At 44.6% G+C, this 12,582-nt stretch overlaps 1 protein-coding gene across 1 annotated transcript in view; it reads left to right on the top strand.

Moving 5' to 3' along the window:
* The window catches only part of LOC112222178 (cadherin-4), a 519,051-nt gene that overhangs the window by 214,166 nt on the left and 292,303 nt on the right, over positions 1–12,582 (top strand). The gene's annotated exons all lie outside the window — the stretch shown is intronic.

Here is a 12,582-nt window from a genome sequence, read left to right on the forward strand (position 1 = left end):
TGCCATACACCCACCCGTACATTATAGCCAATAGCATTGCTCCATACATTGCATTAGTAATATTTAATCCACACTATTTGCATCACTGATGACTCAGACTCTCTGTGACCCTCATCACTTATGGCAGTGTTCCCCATCTCCAGTCCTCCAGTACCCCCAACAGTACATATTTTTGTTGTAAACCTAGACAAGCACACTTCATTCAACTCATCGAGGGCTTGATGATTAGTTGACAAGTTGAATCAGGTGTGCTTCTCTAGGGTTACAACACAAATGTGTGCTGTTGAGGGTACTAGAGGACTGGAGTTGGGAAACACTGGGTCATAGCATATACTGTAGGTAAAGCCTTGTGTAAGTTAATGTGTGGGTGGACAGCAGAGAGAGTGATTGTGTTTCTCAGTATACCTGGGAGGTGGGGTAGGGTTGGTTGGGGGGGAGGGGCGGGGCTGTCTGTCGGGCTGTTTTGATGGTGGGGGATAATGATCAGAGTAGAAGCTGACATTGTGAATAGCTCCGGGGGGCTCGTTCTGAGTGGCAGCACGGTGCAGGTTTATGCATCAGGACGTTTCATCCCTTTACTCTGTGTAATGAAGATGACGGCGGAGGGCATGTCATAGCCCGCATCCTGTGTTATTGCACCGGTGGAGAGGACAATATACAATCAGTCGTGCTACTTTACAGTTGATAAACTTGACTTTGTTAAAACTTTGTTTTCGTAAACTTTGTTTGTTTTTAATGAAGGTATTGTTGTTTTTACTGCAATAGTGTGAAGGGAGGTAGCATCTTTTTCTTCTCGAGAGGGAATATTTTCTTGTTAACTCCTTAACATTGTCATGATGTTGGCCTGGGGGTAGGTTTATGAAGTCATACATACCTCTCCCCCCCTTTTCCTCTCTCTACCCTACTGATGTTACATTTGAAAACCCCTTGGTTAACATAGAGATTCTGGGAACATCAGAAGGTGGGGGAAAATGAACTATATTCTGGTAATCCGACCAATTAAACATATGCAGTGGTACTTAATGAATATGATGTCAGTTTGTTGTTGTCATCTGAGACATTCTCATCAATGATAAGATGACATAAACTCTACAGTGGAAAGTCTACACATCAGAGTTAGCGGTTTCACATGGAATTGTTGTTCAATTTAAATGTTTGAATTTGAAATGATTCGTGATCGGATGAAATGTGATTATAGCTTCTTAAATGTGAGAATTCGGTTTTCATAAGGTTAGGTCTCTGCTCAATCAGTGGCCCGCCCCTGTGAAGAGTCATGGGTAATAAAACTTTTCAGACACACCCTTCTCGCTCCACTATATAAAGCCTTGATGAAAATGGAACCTCCTGTTACGAGGATGTGAGGACGACGGTCCGATGTCAGAATGGTTCAGATAATAACTACAAAACGAATCCAACATCAGCGTGAGCTTTGGTTGCGAATGGGATGAACTTTGAACTCTTATTCACTACAGAAGTGATACCTCCTAGCCGTTGAGTTAGCAACAGCAGCTGCAAACAAGGGTTAGGAAGGAACAGACAGAGTATTCTGTCTATCACACAATGACGTTACTACAACGTATCTAATTTACCAGCAGAGACATTCTTCAAAGAACAACGGACTCGGTTGGGCAACACGGCCTTCCATCTACCACCAACCTACCGAAGCGCAGCTCAGAGTAAATATTTATTGCATTTTCCTTTTCCAAATGGGCGGTAATTTAGAATGCATAAGATACTGTATTTACGATAGCACAACTTCTCCTTTTGTTCCTCAGTCTTCCCACTCTTTCACTCAAACCCAGACCCTTTTCTTTTATGTAACAAGCTGTCATATCTGTTCCGCCCGCTAGGGACATTTTCCTTTATGACATCATTTGTAATCAAGTTATGATTAATTATGCGTATGTGTAATTCTGTGTGATTTAGTTTGGTATTTAGTAAATAAATAATTGAACCCAATTTTGTATTGCTGATTCAACTTGTTAGCCAGGGTTCGTCAAGAATTTACAACTTTCAGATGAGACTGAATTATTAATATTAATATTGACTGCTATTGGTGTAAAATATTACTAGGTCTTTACGAGTTTATTCGGAATATAACAGCTCTATAAATATTATTTTGTGGTGCCCCGACTCTCTAGTTAATTACATTTACATGATTAGCTCAATCAGGTAATATTCATTATGGAAAAAATATTTTATAGAATAGCATGTCATATCACTTAATCCGGCATAGCCAAAGACACAACAACATATTGTGACACACACTGACTCTTAAGTATACTCACACATACCGTACACTTCATCTACTGTACATAGCCATACCGGCAATGTCTTTGATACCCTCACAAATGCACGTGTTTGATACACACACAGTAACACACACACACACACACGCACGCACACATGCACACACTGGTTTTCTTAGTATGTGTGTGCTTTATGCATGTGAGTCTATGCATGTGTGTGTCTGCATTTGTGTGCGTGCTTGAGAGTCTGCACAGGCGGCTTGTCAGGCGGCTCTATAAAGCTAAGTGGCATGTGGTGCGGCTGCACTGTGTAGTCTGATGAATGTTGAGTAGGAACAGAGGCTGGTGTGGTGTACATCATCTCGCTACAGACACCCCCCCCCCCGTATGTTGCTGAAGGAGAGACACATAAATAAGGCCATCCACTGCACACTAATCTAGGCATTTTACAGCTATGCTAACGCATTCACACAGGCATATACACACCTTATTTTAACACACTCCCCTTGTCCCTCAAACGTTTACCCAGCGCACTTAAATACCCACACATAGCTGTATAGAGGGATGGGTAACTATTCATTCACACACAGTGAGTTATGGAGGGATTTATAGATATGACAACACCATCGGTACTGAGGAGCATTTGGGCCTTGAGCTGAAGATAAGACATAGGGTCTCATATCTCTCTCTCTCCTATCATCTTCTCTCCTTGTCTCTCGCTCCTGTGTTTGTGTGTGTGTGTTATACCCCTGCAAGGGGGAAATATAGAAATAAATCACACAGAGATTTAACTTCGGCTTCAAGTCACTTGTAATGAGTGAGGTAGGAAGCGCCCTTATAGGAATTCCTAGGTATAACCAGTCAGATCAAACAGACATCACTAGAGCACACAGATGGTATTATTCACATTAAGATAACTGAATAGCTTATTGGTACACATCATAATGCTGTATTATTATATTGTTATTATTAAGACACATTTCATTATATCACGTGTGTGTGTGTGTGTGTGTGTGTGTGTGTGTGTGGGTGTGGGTGTGTGTGTGTGTGTGTGTGTGTGTATGAGCATGTGTTTTGGCAGTGTCAACCACTCATCAATCCTGCCCCCTCCTGAGTGGCAAAGTTACAGTTTTGACTCACATCTGATTGAAAATCTATGGTAAGACTTGAAAATTGCTGTCTAGCCATGAGCCACAACATTTTAACAGGGCTTGAAGAATTTTGAAAAGAATAATGGGAAAATCAAATCAAACTTTATTTGCCACTTGCACCCAATACAACAAGTGTAGACTTTACCATGAAATGCTTACTTACAAGCCCTTAACTAACAGTGTAGTTCAAGAAGAAGAAAATATTAACCAAGTAGGCTAAAATAAAAAGTAACACAAAATGAATAACAATAACGAGGCTATATACAGGGGGCACCGGTACGGAGTCAGTGTGCAGGGGAACAGGCTAGTTGAGGTAATCTGTACATGTAGGTGGGGGCGAGGTGACTATGCATAGGTAACAAACAAACAGCGAGTAGCAGCAGTAAACAAGAAGGGGGGTTCAATGTCAATTGTCCGGTGGCGATTTTTATGAATTGTTCAGCAGTCTAATGGCTTCGGGGTAGACGCTGTTGTGGAGCCTTTTGGTTGACAATTGGCGGTACCGCTTGCCGAGCGATAGCAGAGAAAACAGTCGATAACTTGGGTGACTGGACTCTCTAACAACTTTATGGGCTTTCCTCTGATACCGCCTATTATAGAGATCCTGGATGGCAGGAAGCTTGGCCCCAGTGATGTCCTGGGCCGTTTGCACTACCCTCTGTAGCGCCTTACGGTCAGATGCCGAGCAGTTGCCATACCAGCGGGTGATACAACCGGTCAGTATGCTCTCGATGAGATGATGCAGCTGTAGAACCTTATGAGGATCTGGAGGCCCATGCCAAATCTTTTCAGTCTCCTTAGGGGGAAAAGGTTTTGTCGTGCCCTCTTCACGACTGTCTTGGTATGTTTGGACCATGATAGTTCATTGGCGATGTGGACACCAAGGAGCTTGAAACTCTCGACCCGCCATCGACCCCCCCTGTAGTCCACGATTAGCTCCTTTGACTTGCTCACATTAAGGGAGAGGTTGTTGTCCTGGCACCACACTGCCAGTTCTCTGACCTCCTCCCTATAGGCCGTCTCATCGTTGTTGGTGATCAGGCATACCACTGTTGTGTCATCAGCAAACTTAATGAGTGTGTTGGTGTCGTGTTTGGCCACGCAGTCGTGAGTGAACAGGGAATACAGGAGGGGACTAAGTACACACCCCTGAGGGCCCCAGTGTTAAGGATCACCGTGGCAGACGTGTTGTTGCCTACTCTTACCACCTGGGGGTGGCCCGTCAGGAAGTCGAGGATCCAGTTGCAGAGGGAGGTGTTTAGGCCCAGAGTCCTTAGGTTAGTGATGAGCTTTGTGGGCTCTATGGTGTTGAACACTGAGCTGTCGTCGATGAACAGCATTCTCACATAGGTGTTCCTTTTGTCTAGGTGAGAAAGAGCAATGTGGAATGCGATTGAGATTGCGTCATCTGTGGATCTGTTGGGGCTGTATACGAATTGGAGTGGGTCAAGGGTGTCCAGGAGGATGCTGTTGACGTGAGCCATGACCAGCCTTTCAAAGCACTTCATGGCTACCGACGTGAGTGCCAAGGGGCAGTAATCATTTAGGGAGGTTACCTTCACTTCCTTGGGCACAGGGTCTATGGTGGTCTGCTTGAAACATGTATGGATTACAGACTCGGTCAGGGAGATGTTGAAAATGTCAGTGAAGACACTTGACAGTTGGTCCGCGCATGCTTTGAATACACGTCCTGGTAATCCGTCTGGCCAAGCGGCTTTGTGAATGTTGACCTGATTAAAGGTTTTGTTCGGCTACCGAGGCTACCGAGAGCGTTATCACACAGTCATTCAGAACAGCTGGTGCTCTCATGCATGCTTCAGTGTTGCTTGTCTCGAAGCAAATATAAAAGGCATTTGGCTCATCTAGTGGGCTCGTGTCACTGGGCAGCTCGCGTCTCGGTTTCCCTTTGTAGTCCATAATAATTTTCAATCCCTGCCACATCCGACGAGTGTCAGAGCCGGTGAAGTAGGATTCAATCTTAATCCTGTATTGGGCTTTGCTTGTTTGATGGGTCGTCTGAGGGCATAGGGGGATTTCTTATAAGCGTCCGGATTAGTCTCCCACTCCTTGAAAGCAGCAGCTCTAGCCTTTAGCTCGATTCGGATGTTGCCTGTAATCCATGGCTTCTGGTTGGGATATGTACGTACAGTCACTGTTGGGACGACGTCATCGCTGTACTTATTGATGAAGCCGATGACGAAGGTGGTGTATTCCTCAATGCAATTGGAAGAATCCCGGAACATATTCCAGTCTGTGCTCGCAAAACAGTCCTGTAGTGTAGCATCCGCGTCATCTGACCACTTCCGTATTGAGCGAGTCACTGGTACTTCCCTCTTTACTTTTTGCTTGTAAGCAGGAATCAGGAGGATACAATTTTGTGGTCAGATTTGCCAAATAGAGGGTGGTGGAGAGCTTTGTATCCATCTCTTGTTGTGGAGTAAAGGTGGTCTAGGATTTTGTTTTTCCCTGCTTGCACATGTGACATGCCGGTAAAAATGAGGTGAAACTGATTTAAGTTTGCCTGCATTAAAGTCCATTAAAGGCACTAGGAGCACTTCTGGGTGTGCATTTTCATTTTTGCTTATGGCCTTATAGGCAAGCAATACCTTGAGACTTCTTTAAAATTAGACATTGCGCACCAGCTGTTATTGACAAAAAGACACACACCCCCACCCCTCGTCTTACCAGAGGTAGCGTCTCTGTTCTGCCGGTTCATGGAAAGTCCCGCCAGCTCTATATTGTTTCTTCGTTCAGCCACATCTCGGTGAATAATTAGATGTTACAGTTTTTAATGTCCCGTTGGTAGTATAATCTTAATAGTGGGTTTTATTTTTTTTATTTTCTAACGATTGCATGTTAGCAAGGCGATTGGAAGGCTTTGGGAGTTTACTCACTCGCCTCCGGCTTCTCAGAAGGATCCCCGATCTGCGTCCCCTTTTCCGGCATCTTTTCTTCAAGAAAAAGGCGTGGATCTGGGCCTGTTCCAGTGAAAGCAGGATATCCTTCTCGTCGGACTCATTAAAGGAAAACGTTTCTTCCAGTCTGCAGTGAGTAATCACTTTTCTGATGTACAGAAGTTATTTTCGGGCATAATAGACAGTAGCAGCAACATTATGTACGCAATTAACATTAAGTTACACAAAATGCAAAAAAAAATATACAAAATTGCACAATTGGTTGGGAGAATGTAAAACGTAAGCCATGTTCTTCGGCACCATCTTTTCATATTGCACAGTCCAGATGTGCAAAGCTCTTATAGACTTAGCCAAGTAGACACAGCTGTAATCAATGCCAACATCTATTGACTCAGGGAGCTGAATACTTATGCAATGACTATATTTGAATTATTACATTTATTGAGTATTTTGTATTACTGAGTATTTTGTGTAGATTGTTTTTTATCCCACTTTGTAACACAAAAAATGGGAAGAAATCCAATGTGTCTTAATACTTTTGCAAGGCAGTGTAGCATAAACAGAAGAAGCCTTGTTGTCTCACAAGAACAGAAGTCTGTTGTCCCCAGCAGTGTGTGCTATTTCAGTATTTGTATGACCTCTACACTTCGTTCACTAGGACTATGTTAGACAGGCCCCTCATTATAGTCTTCAACCTCAGCTCACCTCGACACACTCAGCATCTCAACAGCCTTTCTCTGACATTTCTCTCTATATCTTATCTCTCATTTTCTATCGTACTCTCTCTCTATCTCTGTCTCCCCACACCATCTCTATTTATTGCTTGCTCTCTTTCTCTCTTTCACTCTGTCTTCCTCTCTCACCACTCTCTCTCTCTCTTTCTCTGTGTCTGTCTGTCTGTCTGTCTGTCTGTCTGTCTGTCTGTCTGTCTGTCTGTCTGTCTGTCTGTCTGTCTGTCTGTCTGTCTGTCTGTCTGTCTGTCTGTCTGTCTGTCTGTCTGTCTGTCTGTCTGTCTGTCTGTCTGTCTGTCTGTCTGTCTGTCTGTCTGTCTGTCTGTCTGTCTGTCTGTCTGTCTGTCTGTCTGTCTGCCTGTCTCTTGCAGCCAAATTAAGTATATTTATGGCACCTGTGCTGGAAAAACAGTCTCCAGGAGATGTTCCTCTAATTTCATTTTCAAAATGCCATCGATAAATTTATCAAATGGGCCGAATCGAATCGGAGACTCAAGCAGGCCCATCAGTCATGGCCCGTCCTCGGGGAGCTGTGGGCATAGTTAAACTGGCCAAACCCTACACTGACAGGAGAAAAAGAAGGAGTGAGGGAGGGAGGGAGAGAAAGAGAAGGAGAGAGCGATAGAGAGAAGTGGTGGCAGGAGGAGAGGGGGAGTGAGTGTAAGAAGGGAGGGAGAACGATGCTGTAGAGAACAAGAAAGAGGAATGACTCTACGTCACTAACTCGCCATCAACAAAATGGCTGTGCATTCACTTTTTTTGCAGAAATGTACATTTACAGAACTCTCTGGGCCATGTTCCTCTGTGTTGCGTGTTTGTGTGTGTCCGTGCGTGTATGCATGTGTGTATTTCTGTGTTTCTGCACACATTTGTGTCTGTTTGAACTGCAGAGGTCAAAGCTAATTCTCCAACACAGCAAAGCCTCATGGGGGAAGCCGGGCTAAGTACTCAGGCTGCCGATGGACCAGTGTGATAATTGATTAATCACAACAGAAGTTAATTGATTCTGCTGCTCATCGCTCTGCTGCAGAAAGCCTCCTTCATTCAAACAGTTTTATCCCTCCCTGGCTGAAGGTTCACACGCTCCATGCCCTCTTTATACCTCTCTCTCTCTCTCTCTCTCACACACACACACACACACACACACACACACACACACACACACACACACACACACACACACACACACACACTTTATCTCTTCCTTCACCCCACTACAGTCTCTTCCTTATCTTTCACTTCCCTCAGACTCTTTAGCTCCTTTTGTCTTCTCGTCTTTCTTCATTTGTTTCCCCTCTTGATCCTCCTCCTCTCCCTCTCTTTCTCAGTGCATTTTATCTTTGTCTGTGTCTCTGTGCAGGTTAAGCTAGGCGTGAACATGGTAAAGAAGCTTAGCACTAACAGGGCTAATGAAGCCAGGGCCCCGGGTCCCTGTAAAGGGGATCAATGCTGCTACTCTGCCGGCTCTGTGGAGCCTGTCAGCATTTAATGATTAGACAAAACAGTCATATGGCCCACAAACTAGCAGACACTCTGATATGTGGTAATACTACAATGCTACCAAACACATGCCCATGTATGTGGGTAGGCAGACAGTCTTACGCACACACATACACACAAGCACACACACACACCCTCCACCCACCCAGCACCCCAGTCTGTTCTGATTGATGATTCCAACATGGCATCAAGGAGAGATTTGAGGCAAAACTAATGACAGAGAGAGAGAGCCCACTGGGCACAGACTAGTTGAATCAACGTTGTTCCACGTGGAATAGATGTTGAATTGACGGTGCTCTGTTTACTGTGTTCTGCTCAGAGCAGGAGAGGAGAAACAGCAGCAGGCTGGTAGGTTGGCAGGTTTTATCTGTGAGATATAGCCCTCTCCTGGATGACTATACTGTACATGTGAACAGCTCTACACATCCTGGTGATGAGCTGCAGGTTGGCATTTATTGTCATGAATATTGCCCTGGAGGCAGCTCTGCTAAGTGGTCACCAACTGGCACAGCCAGAAAGTCATGAAATCTGATTTTAAACCTAACCTTAACTCTGACCTTAACCACTCTGCTAACCTTAATGCCTAACCCTAACCTTGAATTGAGTAAATAAGCTCCATTTTGTTTTCATTTATTTTTTACTATATAGTCAATTTTGACTTTGCAGCTGCCCCATCTAGCGGAAATTACTCAGGTCTCCCTCCAGGGCAAGATTCATGACAGTAAACGTCAACCTGCTGATGGTGTTCTGGGTTTTATGATTTTGACAGGCAAGGTATTTGTCCTACTTCCTGAAACATTACTGGAGGATCTAAGATCTCATCCCTCTAACTTCCCTTCAGGTTATATTGTAGTTATGTCAGAATTCAACACATGCAGTATACCATTGCACATCAGCAGAGCATGTATAGAGTCTGTGTGTGTATAGAAGTCAGTGTGAGAGTGTGTTTGTTTGTGTGTTTAAATGCTAATGCAGAGGCGCGGAGCAACAAGGAGAATGATAGGGTCAACAAGCTGCCTCTCTGACGGAGTGATAGGAGGACTCGCCCGGTTATCCAGAGATGCTAACTTACCTGTCAATTCACGCAGGGAGCAGAGTGATCCACAAGCTTCCACAACACTGCCAGCAAATAATCACTTTCTCTCTTGTCTTCTCTATTATCTTCGTTATCTCTTATATACTGTTATTTTAATTTCTACCACCTAGCATTCCATTCCTATATCACATTGTTACATTACTTAGTTTATCTCTCCACTTTTCTCTTAGATCCTCCAGTTCTCTCTCTATATATATATCTTTCTCCTCAACCTCACCCTTCAGATGGCGAATTCTCCAGCCATCAGTCTTGGATAGCAGTGTTTATGTGGTAGATTATCAAGCATTTTGGATGGCTTAGTGTAGCCATCAATCTTCAACAGAAGGCTTAATGAGTAATGTATCTTATTTCAAGTTACAGTATTTAACCTGTATTTAACCTGTATGATACTGTATTAATCGTCTTATTAAGGTACAATGTCTTGAAAAGTATCTTGAAATAAGTATCTTTAAATATTTTTTTTAGGTTAAAATAAGCTATATTATCTGCAAATGATGTCAGAGGAATTAGCTTGGGAAAAAATATATATATTTAGGCTCGCTTGGATTTCACTTTTTGCAGTGTTACTGTTCGATCTGCCTTCCAGAAGACCCTGCCTCTGGCACAGCCGAAGAAACTGTGTTTAAATTAAATGCAGGCAACACTTCTACCAACGTGGGCAAGTCTCTCACCTAGCCACTTGCCAAGAGGAGCCAGCCAAGCTGCAAAAAAATAAATAAAAAATAAATAAACCTCATCGAGATCCTTCTGCAGTTGAAGCTGTTATGGTTGAGTTAGGATGTGTGGACACGTCCTGGCTGTGGTATCGCTATGTGCTGTTCTGTTGTGTGCTCACTGTGCTGCTCGGTTGTTGATCCTCCTCAGGATCCCTGGGACGAGAGATAGCAGGACTGATTATTTTGGCTATTTTGTTTTGATCCTGTATCGAGGCCCTGAAATAGAGGGGTCAGCACATGTCTGACCATGCTAAAACCAACGCTGGCGGGATTTAAGTGCCACCGTCTACACGGTCACCACTGTGGAGCTGAAGGAGATGGTTATGATGATCAACTCACCCCTGTGTGACGGTAAGTAGTTTAGAGCCGCTGTTTCTCGGGAAATTACTGCTGTTTTTGGGGTGAGACACGTGGTGTGTTTTGTTAGCTTGGCTACCTCATGGCTCTAGTGTTTCAGATTCGGATGGAGATCCACGCACGCACACACACACACATACACACACACACACTGACAAACAGACAGAACCTCACCAGACGTACATCTCCTCCTCATTAATCCTCTCTGAGCCCGCCTGCCTCTGACAGAAACAGCAAAGAAAGAAAAGTAATAAGAAATGGAGGAATAGAGACAGATCCCAGATCTCTCCCACTGAATGACGCTCTCCCAAGTTTCAACTTGCCAATTAAATGTGGGGAACATTAGGATTTTTTTTGTGGCAGGCCAACTTAATTTGCTGTTCTGTGTTCCTCCCACCATGGGGTACAGGTTGGTGATTGCTGTAGGCAGACAGTGGTCAGGGTTTTGGTGCAGGCGGACTGGCAGGCTCGGTTTAATTGACTTTCACAAAGACAAACTACAACTCGTCAAGCCCATTGTCTCAACGTCTATCTCAATCTCAGACAAGGAGGCTGTCTAAAGGCGGACGTGTAGGCATACAGTATACCTTAGACTGGGCCATTGTTTCCAGGTTGGGAGATGTTAGTTCTACGTTTACCGTCTCTATTGTTGTTGTTGTTGATGTTGTTTTGTTGTTGTCTTTTCATCCACTGATGATGTCAGCAGCTGGAATAGCCCCAATCCCTGGAGACGAATGACTTTTTGTCATGTCTGAACAACATGTTATTGTCCCCCCGCTCCCTATAGCTCCCTGTCTCACCCTTTCCCTTCCTGCCGGAGTGAGCTAGAGCTGCCATTCATCTCTGTCTGCTTAGGACTGGGGGACGCCACAGTTGGAGGGGAAGCCCCAGTGTTCTGGCAGAGCAGGGGAGGCGAGTGGCATATTGCACCCAGCGGGGAGTCTCCAATGTGGGCCTGGTTCGGCAGCCGGCCTGGACCAGCTTGAATTGGCCCAGCAGGATGGTGGAGGGAGGAAGGCTGGATGGGAGAGGAGTGGAAGGGAAGGCAGGGGAGTGGTGGATGGTTGAAACATCACTCTGTACTTTGGAGTCCACAGGCAGTACCCTGGGAGAGTGTGTGAGAAGCATAGAGAGCAGGAATAGACTTGTTCACACACCATCTCTCACGTACTCTACAAACTGCAAATGCAGTCATGCCCAGAAACCAAACTTTTTTACTTATTACTCAATCAACACCATACAGGCAGTTGGCTGGACAGTTATCTTTAACTACTAGCGGTGGTTGCTTTGTTCATGTATTCTAATGTGACGTGCATATTCATGCGCAGACACATCATAACGAGCTGCACCCATAACGAGCTTCACCCTCTGCTGGCACCGCAGTCACGCTAATTAGGCTGCCATTTTGCAGTTTGTTGCATTCTCCAACGCTGCCTCATCCAATGCTGCCTCATCAGCCGTTCAAAGGGGTGTCACCACGGTCTCTTCAGTAGAGAACCAGCGAAGAAGAAAACCCCCACAAAAAACAAACACTATATGGCAAACAAACAAGAAATGTAGATGGATAGTTCTCCTTCTGACAGTCTGCTGCTGCTGAGAAAAAAAGGAGTGTTGTGTCTTTTTTCCCTCATGCTGCTGCTTTCTTTCTGGCTGAGGAGCAGATTCAGGCCAGGTTTTTTAGTACCAAACGTTCAATGCAAATCCCCGACAACAGCGAGCATCGGGAAAATGAGTTGGGGTCTCTGAAAATCTGGCGTCTGTCTGCTTAGCGGAACAGGAGACCCGAGTGTGGAAAAGAGACTCGCTGTTAAAGGCATTCTCCCCACAGCTCTACTATTTCCACATATTTCTTTCTTTCTCGTAAAAC

Source organism: Oncorhynchus tshawytscha, linkage group LG22, assembly GCF_018296145.1.
Source record: "Oncorhynchus tshawytscha isolate Ot180627B linkage group LG22, Otsh_v2.0, whole genome shotgun sequence".
In the NCBI taxonomy this organism is placed as follows: Eukaryota; Metazoa; Chordata; class Actinopteri; order Salmoniformes; family Salmonidae; genus Oncorhynchus; species Oncorhynchus tshawytscha.